The sequence below is a fragment of the Tenrec ecaudatus genome, chromosome 7 (genome assembly GCF_050624435.1).
Source record: "Tenrec ecaudatus isolate mTenEca1 chromosome 7, mTenEca1.hap1, whole genome shotgun sequence".
NCBI lineage: Eukaryota > Metazoa > Chordata > Mammalia > Afrosoricida > Tenrecidae > Tenrec > Tenrec ecaudatus.
Genome location: NC_134536.1, coordinates 55,751,485 through 55,767,126, shown reverse-complemented (window position 1 = coordinate 55,767,126; position 15,642 = coordinate 55,751,485). Strand labels below are relative to the sequence as shown.

The 15,642-nt window shown below is 43.1% G+C and overlaps 1 pseudogene; it reads right to left on the bottom strand.

Annotated features, from left to right (window-relative positions):
* Window positions 1-68: 68 nt before the first annotated feature.
* LOC142452372 (kinesin-like protein KIF2C pseudogene) lies at window positions 69-9,112 on the bottom strand (annotated as a pseudogene).
* Between the last annotated feature and the right edge of the window lie 6,530 nt (window positions 9,113-15,642).

The window sequence follows — 15,642 nt, the reverse complement described above, 5'->3', positions numbered from 1 at the left end:
TCCATACAGAAAGCTGCCAAGGGGAAACCCTGCATCTGAAAAACCCCCTTTTTGAGGAGGAGGAAGGGCTACAGGGCCACACCCACTTGGGGAAAGCGCCGTCCATAACCAGGTGCTAGGAATAACCAGGGCACTGTGTCAGTGGTCATCGATGGAGCCATTTTTTTGCTGCTGACTTATTTGCCGGCCTGCTCTTCCAGCTGCATGACCAGGCGCAGGACCTGGATGACACCTTGCAGGGCTGAGAAGTGTTTGGTTTACTCGGTGAGGGCGGAATCTGCTTGCTTCACAAAGGCCTCCAGGTCATAGTCTGCCTTGTCGTTCATCTCAGAGAACTCAAGCCAGTTTGGCCCTTTTTGGTGATCTCCTTGACTTCCTGCGTGGCCTCCTCTTCCAGCTCCCGCATCTGGGCAATGGCTTCTTTAAAGCTGGACATCTGAGCAGACAGTTCCTCCTAGTTCTTGGAAAAATTGCCTCAACTCCTGGCCAGGGGGCCATTGGAATTGACTTCTTTTTCCATCTGAATTGACTGCTCCCCACTGGGCCCACTGTGGGGCTCAGCTCCTTGACCCTGTCTGGGATAGCACATGGTATTTATTTAAAGTATATTCACAGGAGCCTAATGCCTGGTGAGATCATGGCTGATAGTGCAGGTCCTTGAGTTCTCCCCTAAAAAGGAGTCCCACAACACCTGGGTCAGCTTGTTCTCTCAGGCATGTGAGCCTTGTTCTATCCCTGTGCCCCTTACACTCCTTCAGAACCAGGAGACCTTTGTGGATTTCTGTGCCCTCCAGGTTTGGGAACAGGAAGAATTGGAACTGGTAAAGGTCAGCCCAGAAGTCCTGCAGGCCTGCCTGTGCTCAGCCTCCTGATGACCTCCTTCACGCAGTTCACCAGGTGCTCTCGCAGGCCCATCACCTGTACCTGCTACTTGTGATTCTCCAGCACACGCAGCTTGAGCTCCTGGGTGAGAAAGTCAAACAAGCTTTCCATTGTAGATCTCGAAGAATGGCACACAGACTTCCAGGCCCAGCTTTTGGTAGCAGGAGAATGACGTCCCAGGAGGCCATGGCATAGATCCTTTTGGATGCATTGTGGCCTTTCCCCAAGTGGTCTCCACCCATCCTTTGTGTCTTGTCACTTTCCATTTGGCCATATGCAAAGTGGGTTGCTTTTCCTCCTACGAAGATCTTCTGGTCCAATGGTCTGGCAGCGAACTTATACACCATGTCGTTCGAAGCAGCTTCAGATCAAATGCAGAGTCAAAGTGGAACTCTTGGTTCTTCACTTTGTTAAATCCAGCTTCAGTTTGGCCTCGTGGACAAAAGGAGACACTTGCTAGGAATGGACATATCAATTTCTTTCTTGGCCAATTCTTGCTTATTCAGCGGGGATTTCCTAATGCAGACACATATCCTGTGCTCTTCAGTAGAATTAGTCCTAGTAAGCAGATGGCATTCCAAATTAGTCCAAAATCATTTCATCGTACAGCAAATTCCCAATGTGGAAAGCTGTTGTCATACTCCTGAGCTCGCTTTCTTCTCATTTCCGTGTTCTGGGCCCTCTTCTTGCTTATTCTTCATTTCTCCATTTTCCTCATGATACCCGATTTCCTCCGAAAAAAAGGAAGGCCCCTCTCTCACCTGAGTTCACTGGGTTTGCAGAAGAGTTGCCTTGGATGGAATGGACCAGCAGGAACTGCTTGTTATTTTATAATGGCTAGAAACAAAAGTCTACTCTTAATTAAGATGAATAGCAAATTGTTTCCCTTACCTCAAGTAAAACTGAGAGGAAAATATCTATTCTAGATAAAGAGCAAAAACCTATGAGTAACTTATTTCTTTTATTCCCCCTTATCACTAAAATGATGCAAATGCTTCGTTTCTAGTTCTTAGTCATTTGCATCAGAGGCATTTGTGTTGAATAGAGTTTGCAGGGGGGAGACCAAGAATAATTTGCTAAGTTTTATTCCATGGCTTCTCAGCGGAGGAAAGCAGAAATGATCAGCTATTTCAAGACCAATAAAGGACTAGTGTATTTGGTTCTGTGAAGTAGAAAAGGTTCACTCCAATGAAATATATTTTCATGGCAACTAGTTGATAAGAGTTCATTTGAGAGCATTGTCAATGTCTTTGGGGTGCTGTTGTTTGTTGGCTTGTGTGGAAATGTTAGGTAGTTAGAACAGGCATGAGAGTGTCCACGGGGCAGGGCATGCTCAGAAATTCAAGGTCCAGGCCAGGAAGGGGAGGTACACCTAGGTGGGATGTACACCTGGATTGGCCCCATCTAGGCCAGGTGAATTTAATTTGGCCTATGGGGTTAACCAGTATCCTTGACCACGCCTCCTAACAGGGGTCCTGAAAAAGCTAGAAACAGACAACCAGGTCTTTCCCAGAGGTTCCTACACAGTTCCATGCAGCTGTGTCGACATCTCTCCCCCCTACCCCTCCCTCCCTTATACCCTCCCTCCTGTCCTCCTCTCCTCTTTTCTGTAACACCTGAAACTGCTTCTATCCTTTACAAAAACTCACCTGGATCACAAACCAGGCCTAAGCGTGAATTCTTTCTCGCGTGAGGCCAAGGACCGAGGTATTTCTAACCCTGACATTATTGAGAAACCTAACAGAAACTGCTGTCCTAGAGTTGCAAGGCTTCAAAGTAATGCCAGGTGGGGTTGGGGCACCATCTACCATGTTTTTGAGGGAAGGAACACAAACCAGGTTAAAATGAATTGCTACAATGACCTTGAAGTAGAGAACAAAGTTACAGACTTTCAACATAGAGCTAGTTGATTTAAAATGTACAAGAGGTAATTTTCCCCACTCTTGTTTGTCTCTGGGGTAGGCTGATTAACAACCCCAAAAGATGGCCTAGTCTATGTCCTGGTCTTCGTCCTAAGAATATCTTATTTTACATTGCCAATGGGACTTTATAGGTGCCAATAACAAAGAATTTGAGATGGGACCCTTATCCTGAGTTCTCTAAGTGGCCCCATTGAAATCACATGGGTCTTTATTAGAAGGGGGCAAGAATGTCAGAGTCAGAAGGAGATGTGAATGTAGATGTCAGAGAGAAATTTGAAGACACTACCATGCTGGCTTTGAAGACAGAGGAAGGAACAAGAGTCAAGGAACATGGGAAGTCTCTAGATGTTAGAAAAGGCAAGGAAACGGATTCTCATTTAGAGCCTCTAGGGGAGTGCAGTGGTGGAAATACTTTTTTTCAAGGACTTCTTACCTCCACCCAAACCAAACTCACCGACATTGTTTCACTGCCAACTCTTAGTGACCTCAGTGAATGGGGTAAAATTGCCCCTCTAGGTTTTCAGGATTGTTTATGGGAGCAAAATGCCTGGTCTTTCTACCCTAACTGTAAGTTAATATATCTGTGGTGCATTGAATAAATCTGCCGGCCTCAATTTTTTTTATAGCACCCTGCCCATTCTCCTGAAATCCTGCCCAACGGCAGTGACTTACAACAGCTTTTGAGTCTATTTTTGGAAATCAAGGCCCTGCATATGTAGTCAGTACACACCAAAAAACCCTCGGTGCTATCAAGTTAATTCTGATTCATAGGGACCCCATAGGACAGAGTAGAACTGCCCCTTTGACTTTACAACACTGTAAAATAAGTGAATCCCCTCATCTTTCTCTTGGGGACTGGATGTTTTGAACTGCTGACATATAACCACTATGCCACAATAGGTCCTTTAGCTAGACATAGGACCAAAAAATTAGAGCCAAAATAGATATCCGAGAAAGACCATGCACTCCATGAGTATAGGAACCTGATTTTGTTTACCCTGTGTTACAAAGTGCCTTTCACAGTGTTTCATAGACTCTAGAATGTTCAATGAATTTAGAAATAGGTGCAATATAATTTCTCTTAAATTGAACTTGCGGCTTGCAAAAGAAAAGTAAGGTGCATCCGCATGGGTTGCCATTCTACTCCCCCCCATCTGCCACTGGCAACCCAGAAAGCCAATGTATTGTCCAGTGAAAGGGCTAGGCAGGAGAATGATTTCCATCTATGTGTCAGAGCACAGAAAAATCACAGGGGACAGATCTGTTTTATAAATACTTTACATTTGTGTGGTCACACTACAGGAGAAATAACATATGTAGGTGCGTAAAACGTCAAAGTAGCACCATTACATTTCTCTCCTGACCTTCTCTCCTTTCTGTATAAGCCAAGGGAGGGATTCCAGGCCAGACTTCAATCCCCTCTCCAGTAAATGATAAATCCTTTATCGCATGACTGAAAAAGACTTTCCGCAGGGCCCACTTCTTTTTAATGGCATGAGATCCTCTGCTAACTTGGACCTGGAATGATTTGGCCTAAATCATTTTACTATGCTAACATGCTTTTATTTTAAAGCACAAAACAACACCAGAATTTGGCCAGTCCTAGAAGATAAAATTTTATGTGTCAAAAATCACCATTTTAATTTCTAAGTAATTACAGACGGTGCAGTGTTTATGTAATCAGGACTCTGCTGAATGTAGTATCTCCCACTTTTCATGTTACAACATTTGAAATAGCTGTGCTTTCAAATATTAATTTGTTATAGACAAAAGATGAAAAGAAGGCTAAATTTGATTCTTAATTATTGAAAATCACATTGGAGGAATGATCATAACTCTTTGTTATAGAGGATGGAGAGCTCAGATTATAGTTTAACATATGTGCATAGGAAATGGGCCAGGGAGAGGCAAGGATTTCGAGGGAAAGGTATATTGGTATATTCTTTTCTATTTCATTTACTAAGCAAGTTTTGAATGGGTGGAGAAGGTTCTCTCTGGGACTTTAACCTGATCTAAGTCTTCCGTGCTCAGGGAGGGTTAACTTGTAACACAGGGGAAATGTGCACATTGTGCCACGGATATGCTTCTTTTGAAATGGCTATTACTGTGGACTTTTTTCTCAAGTGTTTTGTACCTAAAATCTTTGAAGGGATGTGTGTCTTTTTCACATCATACAGGGTAATCATAATCAGCCACATTCTCTTTTTACACAGACCCTGCACATATGCTGAGATTCAGCATAAACCTATTTCACATTAGAATGTGCTTTCAATGTTACCAGGCACTTTATGTGCAGTAAGTTTTAAATTCTGTAAACTGTAATAAGAACATAGTAACTCTGAAAGATTCACTTGACCAAGGTCATGTATATAATAAGTGCTGAATCCCTCCTCCCCTCTCCTGGACGCAGCTTTCCTTGACCACCAGAAGGTTCACTGATCTTCCTCCCCTGAATTCCTACAGCTCTTTTTATAATCTTTGCTATGCCTTTCAGCACTTTTTTTTTTCTTCTTTTACATTTTATTAGGGACTCATACAACTCTTACCACAATCCATACATATACATACATCAATTGTATAAAGCACATCCATACATTCCCTGCCCCAATCATTCTCAAGGCATTTGCTCTCCACTTAAGCCCCTTGCATCAGGTCCTCTTTTTTTTCCCCTCCTCCCTCCCCCTTCCCCCCTCCCTCATATGCCCTTGGTAATTTATACATCGTTGTTTTGTCATATCTTGCCCTATCCGGAGTCTCCCTTCCCCCCTTCTCTGCTGTCCCTCTCCCAGGGAAGAGGTCACATGTGGATCCTTGTAATCAGTTCCCCCTTTCCAACCCATTCACCCTCCACTCTCCCAGCATCGTCCCTCACACCCTTGGTCCTGAAGGTATCATCCACCCTGGATTCCCTGTACCTCCAACCCTCATATGCACCAGCAGCACTTACTTTTATTCTTATTATGAACCGTTTCAGACATGTCAGTCTCTTCATCCCAGCATTCCAGTATCATCCCTGGAATAGGAACATCAGGGCCTCTTCTTCCACTTAAGTTACTCAGCGGGTTGTTGTTGTCATTGTTGTTAGGGGAAATGGTGTCAGTGTCCCACCAAAAGGACCCCAAGGACAACAGAATGAATCCCTGTGCAGTCCTCACAATTATTCCTGTGCTTGAGCCCAGTGTTGCAGCCTGTGTCCGCCCATCTCAGTGACTGACCTATGTTTTGCTGCTGTCCCTTAACTTTACCAGGTATGATGTCTTCCTTCAGGGACTAGTCTCGCCTGCCAATATGCCCAAAGTATGTAAGACAAAGTCTTTCCACCCTTACCTTGAAGGAGCACTCTGGCAATACTTCTTCCCAGACTGATTTGTTTGTCCTTTTGGAAGTTGATGGTACTTTTCAATGCCATGACGTGGGTCAGGTGCCTCAAAATGACATTTCAGTACTCAGGTATTGTGCAGCAGATTAATCTAGTGCAACACACCTTTTGATCTCTTGGCTGTTGCTTCCATAATCATTGATTGTGGACCCAGACGTTCTTTGACAACTTCATTATTTTCTCCATTTACCAGGATGCCACCTATTGGCCCAGTTGTGAGAACTGGGGCCTGATTTACATCGAGTTGTGATGCATATTGAAAGGTGCCATCCTTGCTCATCATCAGCAGGTCCTTCCAGTCCTCCTCACTCTCAACAAGCAAGGTTGTGTCATCTGCATCGTCACAGGTTGTTAATAAGCCTTCCTCCAATCCTGATGCCACAGTCTTCAGCTAATCCAGCCTCTCTGATTCTTTATTTGGCAGACAGTTGAATAACTGCAGGGAGTGGGTACAACCCAGACACACTTTTCCTCATTTTAAACTACACAACTGCTTCTTGTACAAGTTCCACCACATGAGTACAGTGAAGTGTTCTGAGATTCCAATTCTTCTCAAGGCTAGCCATAGTTTGTTATGATCCACACAATGAAATCCCTTGGAACAGTTAGTAACATACAAGTAAACATCTTTCTCTTTGTTCATGTGCCCATTGGGCGATAACAGGAGTGGCAGAGAAAAGAGGACCGGTCTCCACAGCGCGCGTCATCTTATCCACTTGATTATTAAAGTCCTCCTCTTCAGAGGTAATCCTTTGGTGAACGTTCACGTGAGACACAATTAACTTTACTTTCTTGGCCCATTCAGAGAGGTCTATCCACATACCTCTTCCCCACACCTCCTTGTCACCAATTTTCCAATCATGGTCTTTCCAATTCCCTGACCATCCAGCCAAGCCATTAGCCACAGCCCATGAATCAGTATATAGTCTCACATCTGGCTATTTTTCCTTATATGCAAACTGAACGGCCAGGTGCACTGCTCGAAGTTCTGCCCATTGGGAAGATTTCCCTTCACCACTGTCCTTTAGGGAGATCCCAGAAAGGGGCTGTAGTGCTGCTGCTGTCCACTTACGAGTGGCACCTGCATATTGTGCAGAGCCATCCGTAAACCAAGCACGTAGTTTTTGGTCTTCACTTAAAGTATGGTAAGTAACTCCCCAGGAGGCCATAGGTGCAGACTGGGAGAAAGGAGGCAATGTGACAGGAGTGGAGACTGTGGGCATTTGGGCCACTTCTTCATGCAGCTTACTTGTTCCTTCAGGTCCTGCTTTGGCCCGATCTCGTATATACCACTTCCATTTAACAATGGAGTGTTGCTGCGCATGTCCAACTTTATGATTCCGTGGGTCAGACAATACCCAGTTCATGATAGGTAGTTCAGGCCTCATGGTGACTTGGTGGCCCATGGTGAGGCGTTCAGTCTCCACCAAGGCCCAGTAACAGGCCAACAGCTGTTTTTCAAAGGGGGAGTAGTTGTCTTCAGAGGGTGGCATGACTTTATTCCCAAATCCCAACGGTCTATGCTGCGACTCACCAATAGGGGTCTGCCAAAGACTCCACACTGCATCTTTATCTACAACTGACACCTCTAGCACCATTGGGTCAGCTGGATCATATGGTCCCAGTGGCAAAGCAGCTTGCACGGCAGCCGGAACCTGTTGAAGAGCCCTTTCTTGTTCTGCGTTCAGCCAGGATCCATCTGCCGTCCGTAATGATATCCTTTGTTTCAAGTCCTCTTCTAAATCTGGCCTGAACCTCTGAACTCAGTCAGTGGACTGCCGCGAGCCTTGTTGGGTAATTAGCAGCATTTTGCTTGTTTGTGATATCAATGATATTGTTCTATAATTTGAGCGTTCTGCTGGGTCACCTGTCTTTGGACCGGATACAGATATGGCTCTCTCCCAGCCAGTAGCCAGGCAACTGTCTTCCAAATTAACATTAAAAGGTGTTTCCAGTGTTTTATCAGCTTGCTGAGATCTTAATTTGTGTTTCATCACTTCCTGGAGTTTTGTTTGGGGCAAATAGTTTCAGACTGAAAGCATTTACTCAGCATAGCAACAGTAGTTACCATGCTGCCATTGTGATTTCCTTTCGGAAGCCCTGTGGGGGACACTTCTACCCTATTCTACACGGTCCCCGTGTGTCAACGTGCTCTGAGGTGGGGGCTATTTGAATAAGATAAACCCTTCATGATCTTATCAAATAAAAATCAGTATTGTGTCTGTATTTCATTTAATGTAGGAATGTATTTTTACTGTGTGCCTATATTACCTGTTTGCACTTTGGGATATAGGCTATACCTGGGAGTGGATTACTCAATAAGTAAGGTAAGCACGGACTTGCTTGTGATTACTTACTTTTCTCTAGTGATTAATTTCACATGAAATCTAGTTTTCTTAAAAAGCAAACAAACGTGAAATAATTCACTACAGATTAGTAAGTAAACCTTCGCTTACCTTGCTTGCTGCATACTCAGTCCATCTTGGGGTTTGTAAATTTGAAGAGAAACTTTGATTTTGTCGCAAAGGGCTACAGGGAAAGAGGACTTTTGGCAGAGAGACACATTCCAGCCATACCTAGAAACAGAAATTTTGATGTGATGAAAAAATGTGAAAATTTTCACTAAAGATTAGTATGTAAGCCCACATAAGCTGTTACCTTGCTTATTTGCTAATCTGACACTGGGCTTATCCATAACAAAGCATAGCATTTCTATAGTAAGTGAGTATTACCAATTGATAAACCTAATTCCTCAAAAGGTAGTTGAATATATTGTTGCTCCTTAGGAAACATCCACAAAAATTAGCAGGAAGAATCATGAAGTTATCAAATACAAACATTATTGTGCTATAAAAGGATATTTTCTGGTTGTAATTACCAAGGGATTTTACTTATTTAAGGAGTCCTGCTGGTGCTGTAGGTTACGCATGGGACTGCTCTGCGAAGTCAGCAGCTCAAACTCGCCAGCTGCTCCCCGGGAGAAAGAAGAGGCTGTTCCAGTAAAGAACTACAGACTTGGAAACCCTTGGGTTTCTATGAGGTGGAATCAAATCATATCCACATATGATAAGTTTTATTAATCTCTGTAAAAAGTCTAAAAGAGTGCCCTCAATAAAGAAAAATAAAAATTGTATGTCTAAGAATGTATTTTCATAATTCAACTAAAAAATCTCTCTCTCTCTGATATAGTTATTTAAACACCAGGTTTGGGGCTCTTAACACACAATGTCAGCAATTCAAATCCACCAACTTCCCCATTGGAGAACAGCGAGGTTGTCTGTTCCCATAAAGATTTGCAGTCTCAGAAACCCTAAGAGGCAGTTGTATTCTGTCCTATAGGGCTATATGCGTCAATATATCTTACAAATGATATGTTAAATTATTTAGTCTGGATACTTTAGAGAAACAAATCCATAGAAACTCATGCATAAGAGATAGTTTTATATAAAGGTTAAATGCGTATCAAGAAAACATCCCAACCCAGTGCTGCCCAAGCCCACAAGTCCAACATAAACCCATTAAGGTCCACAAGGTCCTTCTCCATTTCACAAAACAGACCCAGTGATGCTGACTGCAGGAGGAAAGCCGAATCAGTGAATGTGTAAGCATCTCAGCACTGGCAGGGGTCTCCAACGGGTGCTCCAGCCCCCAGGGCTGCATCGGGGTAGGTCCATGAGGCTTCTCCTCAGGGATGTCTTGCAGGAAGTGAGCTTTGCCAGCGGAAGCAGGAATGGGCTAAGGCATCTGCACCCTGGTCCGACCATCAGAAAGCAAGAGACCCGAGAACTAGAAAGGCGAGGCTCACTGAGTCATTTATCCCTCTGCCCTTCAATTAACCCCGCATGTGTTTATTGGCCAAGTTCGCACAATAAACTAACTACCTCAATCCACCCGTTGTGTCTGCCACCTGTACATAATTCTTTAGCTTCATGATTGCAATTAAGTAACACTTACACCTTAATTCCTATAATCCTGTGAATATATTTCCCCACCTATGAAAGTTTGTAAGCCAACCACTTTCATGCCTTTATCCCCCCCAATTTTGAGTATCCAATTTATATACTGCCCACTTACATCAACCCAGTGATCTGAGAAGACAAACATATTTTTCGACATGAACCTTGTGAAGTCTGCATTCATAAGCAAAGTCAAATCCGGACAGGCCATCCATAATGTCAGCAACAATATGCACCAGTTCACAGGCTCAAAAATCTCCATCTGGTCGGGTCCTGGTCAACTCAATGTGGGCTGCCTGACTCAGCCTCCTCAGGGTGCCCATTGGTCGCCTTGCCTTTAGACGATGGGCTCTCACCAATACTCAACAAGCCTAGCCCCCTCGTGCTAGGTCATGAACTTTAGACCAGTCAACCCACTCTCATCTTCTCCCCCCGCCCCCTGTGAACCAAGTCCACAGGTGTCAGTGGCCAAACTCAACCCATCTCTTTATTGCTGCATTTCTCCCACTTCCTCTCAAACAAGTAGATCCAGGTGGTCACCTAGCAAGCATTTCAGCCTGCTCTCAGGCTCCCTTTAACATTCCGTCCTAGAGAGGAGTTTTCTCTATAGTTCCAGTTTTTTTCCAGCTTTTGACATAGACTACTGGTTCCTGACTACTGGGTGGGGCGTATCTTTCTCTGCATACGTGGCCTAAATCCATCTAAAGATCAAATTGTAATGGCTGAAAGCAAGTGGATTTACAAACTTTCTATTTTTCTACTTCCCGTATTTTTCCCATAAAATAACTGAGTAAAGTTTGGCTTTATCTGACCTCTGGCTAGACAAAGAAAAGCTACCATGAGGGAGAGGTCAAGCAATCATCTACTCTCCATCTTATGATTTGTTTCTCCAGTACCCCACTCCCAAGGCACCATAATGTGATAGTCCGGGTCCTTCAGAGAAACAAACCCACAGAAACTCATGTAAAAGACAGTTTTATATAAAGGTTAAGTGCACATCAAGAAAACATCCCAACCCAGTGCTGCCCAAGCCCACAAGTCCAACATTAACCCATTAACCTATATGTCCAACGCCAATCCACAAAGTCCTCCTGCATCTCACAAAACAGACCCAATGATGCCGACTGCAGGAGGAAAGCTGAATCAGTGAATGTGTAAGCATCTCAGCACTGGCAGGGATCTCCAACAGTTGCTCCAGCACCCAGGGTTGCATCAGGGTAGGTCCATGTGGCTTCTCCTCAGGGATGTCTTGCAGGAAGTGAGCCTTGCCTGCTAAAGCAGGAAACTGGCTAAGGCATCTGCACCCTGGTCCGACCATCAGAAAGCAAGAGACCACAGAACTAGAAAGGCAAGGCTCACTGAACCATGTATCTCTCTGCCCTTCAATTAACCCCCATATGTGTTTATTGGCCACATTGGCACAGTAAACTAACTACCCCAATTAGGTAAAATACCATTTAGTCCTTCCTGAAAAATCGACTTCCTATTAAAATGTAACATATTTGTTTTAATATACTAAGTGATGATAAATTGTAGGTTCAAAAAACATAAAAGTTCTCAGAAATTCTCAGAATTTTTTGTTGAGGGGGATTTTTTTATCATGACATCTGGCATACTATCTTGACTCTTCTTAGTAATAACCAGTAAAAATCCTCATTCTTTAACCAAAATACGATCATACCAAAATTTCAAAATTACCCCTTACAGAAAGTACAGCTCCAAATGAGATTTTTTAAAAAATTGTTCACTAGGGACAGTATTTCCATAACTGCCCACTAGAGGGCGCAACTGGGCTTTATGAAAGCAAACTAGCTCCTAGCCCTCGATGCTCTGGTGGTTAATCACTAGGTAATTTACTAATGGAAAGGTCTGCAGTGGGAACTGGTCAACTACTCCCGGGGAGAAAAATGTGGCAGTCTCGGCAGGAACGACTGCCGCCTAGGAAACTCTGTGGGGGCAGTTCGACCCGATCCCACAGCGCCACTGAGTTGGCATCACCGTAGACAGCAACAGGTTCACTGTAAATGAAATACAGCCATCGTGATGGAAATTCAAGCATAACCTTTGATTCCTCCCAATAATCTTTTCGTCTCCAGGGTGTAACGGTAACAAAGCAATTTTCCCATACCTGCTTAGGTTGGTTATGATTTTTCTCAATAATCAAGTCAAAGAATCTCATGTGACCTTGCCACCCTCACAAGATCCCTACATTTTACAAACTGGAGTCACAGACTGGGCTTCACATTCCAGGTCTAATGCCAGCGGTCTGATCTGAAAAATTCACTTTAAACCACAGTTTCTCCTTGGATAAAAAATATATATATTAACACACATAAAAGTATGTGTTAGTTAATGGAAAGGTGAGATCCTTGAGATTCTTAGTCATCGTCAATCTGGAAGGAAGGCTCCCGGGAGAGAAAGCTTCCATGCTTACTTGACCGGTTTTCCGGGAAGATGTAAAGGAGTACGTGTAAAGTTCTTTGCCCTGTAAGCTTTTGGCAAATAGAAACTAGCAGCGTTTGTTTGTATTATGAGGGGCTTCAAAAAGTTTGTGGGAAAATACCATTCTCTTTGCATTTCATTTTCCCATCAACTTTCTGAACCTTCTCATAGTTTATACAGAAACTTGCATACATTAGAATTTAATGATTATACAAGACACCAAATGCCATTATAAAAGAGTTAAGTATATAAGAGCTCAATGAAAAATAGACATGTAGATTGAAATGGTCGGTAAAAGCATCATGCCGCCTTTTGTGGGGAACAGTTGACTAGCTTGAGAGAGGGGGGACCTGAAGACAGTACCGGTACCCTGTGGACGGACCTTGTCACTTGCAGCCGGCGTCTAACCCACACCACCACCAGGCCTCCATGTGAAGGAGGGTTAGAGAGATGGAAATACCATATTCAGAAGTGTAAAGACCTAGATGGAAGATCTATTGCAGAATCAATAGCTCCACATTTTGATATTTTTGCTTAATGGAGATTTTTATGGTTTCGAAGCAATTCTTTTGTATGTACGCTCATACTTCCTACAGGTCTTAAGAGAAAAATCACATATTGATATTCATATCTTATTGGCACATTTTAGTTAAAATTGTGTTTTGAATAGGAATAGGTATTTTTGCTAGTGGTGCTTATTCACCGGCTCACATAGTAGTATCAAAAGGATAATCCCTCACTTTGAAATTTATAAATTTGAAGTTAATTGCAGAAATTTCTGCGTCAGCACTCCTCAAGGAGAGAACTAAAGCTATAACAGGCAAGTAGAAGAAGGGCCGTTGGAAAGCTTTGTGTCATTACCTTACCGGCGCCAGTTGCCGTCAAAGCAACTCCTTGTGTGTGCAGACCCGTGCTCTGTCGGTTTTTTCAGCGATTGGTTCGTCAGCAGTGACCCTCAGGCCTTCTTTTCTGACTGACAGGTAGCAGAGCACTTCATGTTTTATGCCACCCACGGACTGGTGTTGAACTTTTTTTAATTGTAAAACCAAAATGTATGCTTGCTGGAAAACCAAAGTAGTAGAAATAGCTTTAAAAAAGTGAAGCAATTATTAAAAGTAATCAGTAATTTTTATAAGTAATTTATCTCATAATGACTTGTTTTAGTAACACAATAACAAAAAATGACCTGTTAGGCCACTTCATAAATATGACTTTTATTTTGGAAACCATTTCAAAAATCTAAGATTAGAGAATCTCCATCCAGGGGAAGCGATTCTGTATATTTTAAGGTTGGGATTAGTAGCTAAAAGTCGTTAAACGTTGTTCCCATGAGTGTGTTACTTAACTTTCGTTTAAGCACCAGAGCTCATAAACAATCTTGCAGTTATACAAGGTTTTTGTTTTGTTTTAAGGTGAGTACAGCCCCAGGGTCAAAGAACCCTTTTCTAACAACCAGACTTTCCTGATTAAAACAGCTCTGTTGTTTTAAGGCAGGTTTCATCAAGGCCATTTACTACTTTCCACATAAAAATATTCATTATGAAAGGTTCATATTATAACATCTAACCCCATACTTTGGTTGGTATGACACTTCATCCCTTAGCTGAGAATTCTGTCTCCTGCATTCTTTGGCTCTCTACTACAATTTCCTTGGGTTTATAAGCAAACCATTTCAACACATCTGTTTTAAAACTGGAAAAGGTTGACTGGAAAAAGACGATCATTCTTTAGTTCCATAACAATATTGATATTCAGTAACAGCCCTGGTTGCACAGTGGTTAAAGCGCTGAGCTCCTAATCCACCAATCACCCATAGGAGAAATGTGAAGCAGTCTAGAAAGATTATCGCTATGGCAACCCTACTGAGCAGTATTACTCTGTCAATACAGTCCTGGTGCCATAGCACTGGGCTGCTAATCTCAGGGTCAGCAGTTGGAAAGCACCAGCTGCTTTCACGCTGGTCAACAGTCACAGTCTCTGAAACCCACGGCGGGCAGATCGACCATGTCCTATGGGTCTCTGTGAGTAGGAATCGCCTCGACAGCAGAGAGAGAGTTTTGTTTTCTATAGCGGCTTTATGAGTTGGTGTCAATGGTAGTGAGTTTTGTTTGGGTTCTTTTTGACTTACTGACAATCTACCATATAATAGCTACTGTTCTATTCAATTTAATTTCCCTTATTTAATTTAATATAATTTGATTTAATTTTTCATTTCCCTCGTTGTCAAGATTTGCAATCTCAGGCAAGTCTGGTGACTTTCCTAAAACCGCCTTGTTTATGTCTGGTGCTCTTGAGTCAGCTCGGACGCTTAGTGACCTTATGTGCATCAGGACAAGACACTGCCCGGTGCGGCCCCACCTTCACCTAAACCATTCCTATACCCCAGCCTGTTATGGCAGCCACCATGGCCACTCATTTTGTGAAGGTCTTCTTAATTTTACTGATGTCCCTCTTCAGAGACTGGTCTCTCATGATTTCATGTCCAAAATACAATGTCTCACCGTCCTCAGTGTTAAGGAGCATTCTGGCTGTATTTCTTCCCACACTGATTTTCATTCTTCTGGAAAAATAAACCCAACCCCACTTGAATCCAGTGGACTCTGATTCTTATCAACCCGATAGGGCAGAGCAGATGGTCCCATCGTTCTGTCATGGCGGGCCTAGTGGGTTGAAACCATCAATCTTCTGGTTAGCAGCCTGATCTTTAACCCAGTCTGCCACCAGGGGTCAGTCGCTTGCCAGCACTGTAGTGTAAATTCCAGGTTCCATATTCCATATTCTTTGCCAACACCACAATTGAAATGCATCCATTTTTCCTCCAGTCTTTTCATTGTCCAGATTTTTCCTGCATGTGAGGCTCTTAAAAATAGGAATGCTGGGAAGTCAGCCATAAAGTAGTGCAGTGATTCAGGACAGGGTCCATCAGGGGATGGACCTAGGAATGTAGTAGATGGCAAAACAATATTTCAAAGAAATAATAAAAATGAATTGGAAAAATAGATAATCAGGTGAGAGCAAAGGAATTGAGAGAGTGGTTCTTGCTGGAAGAACAGGGACAAGG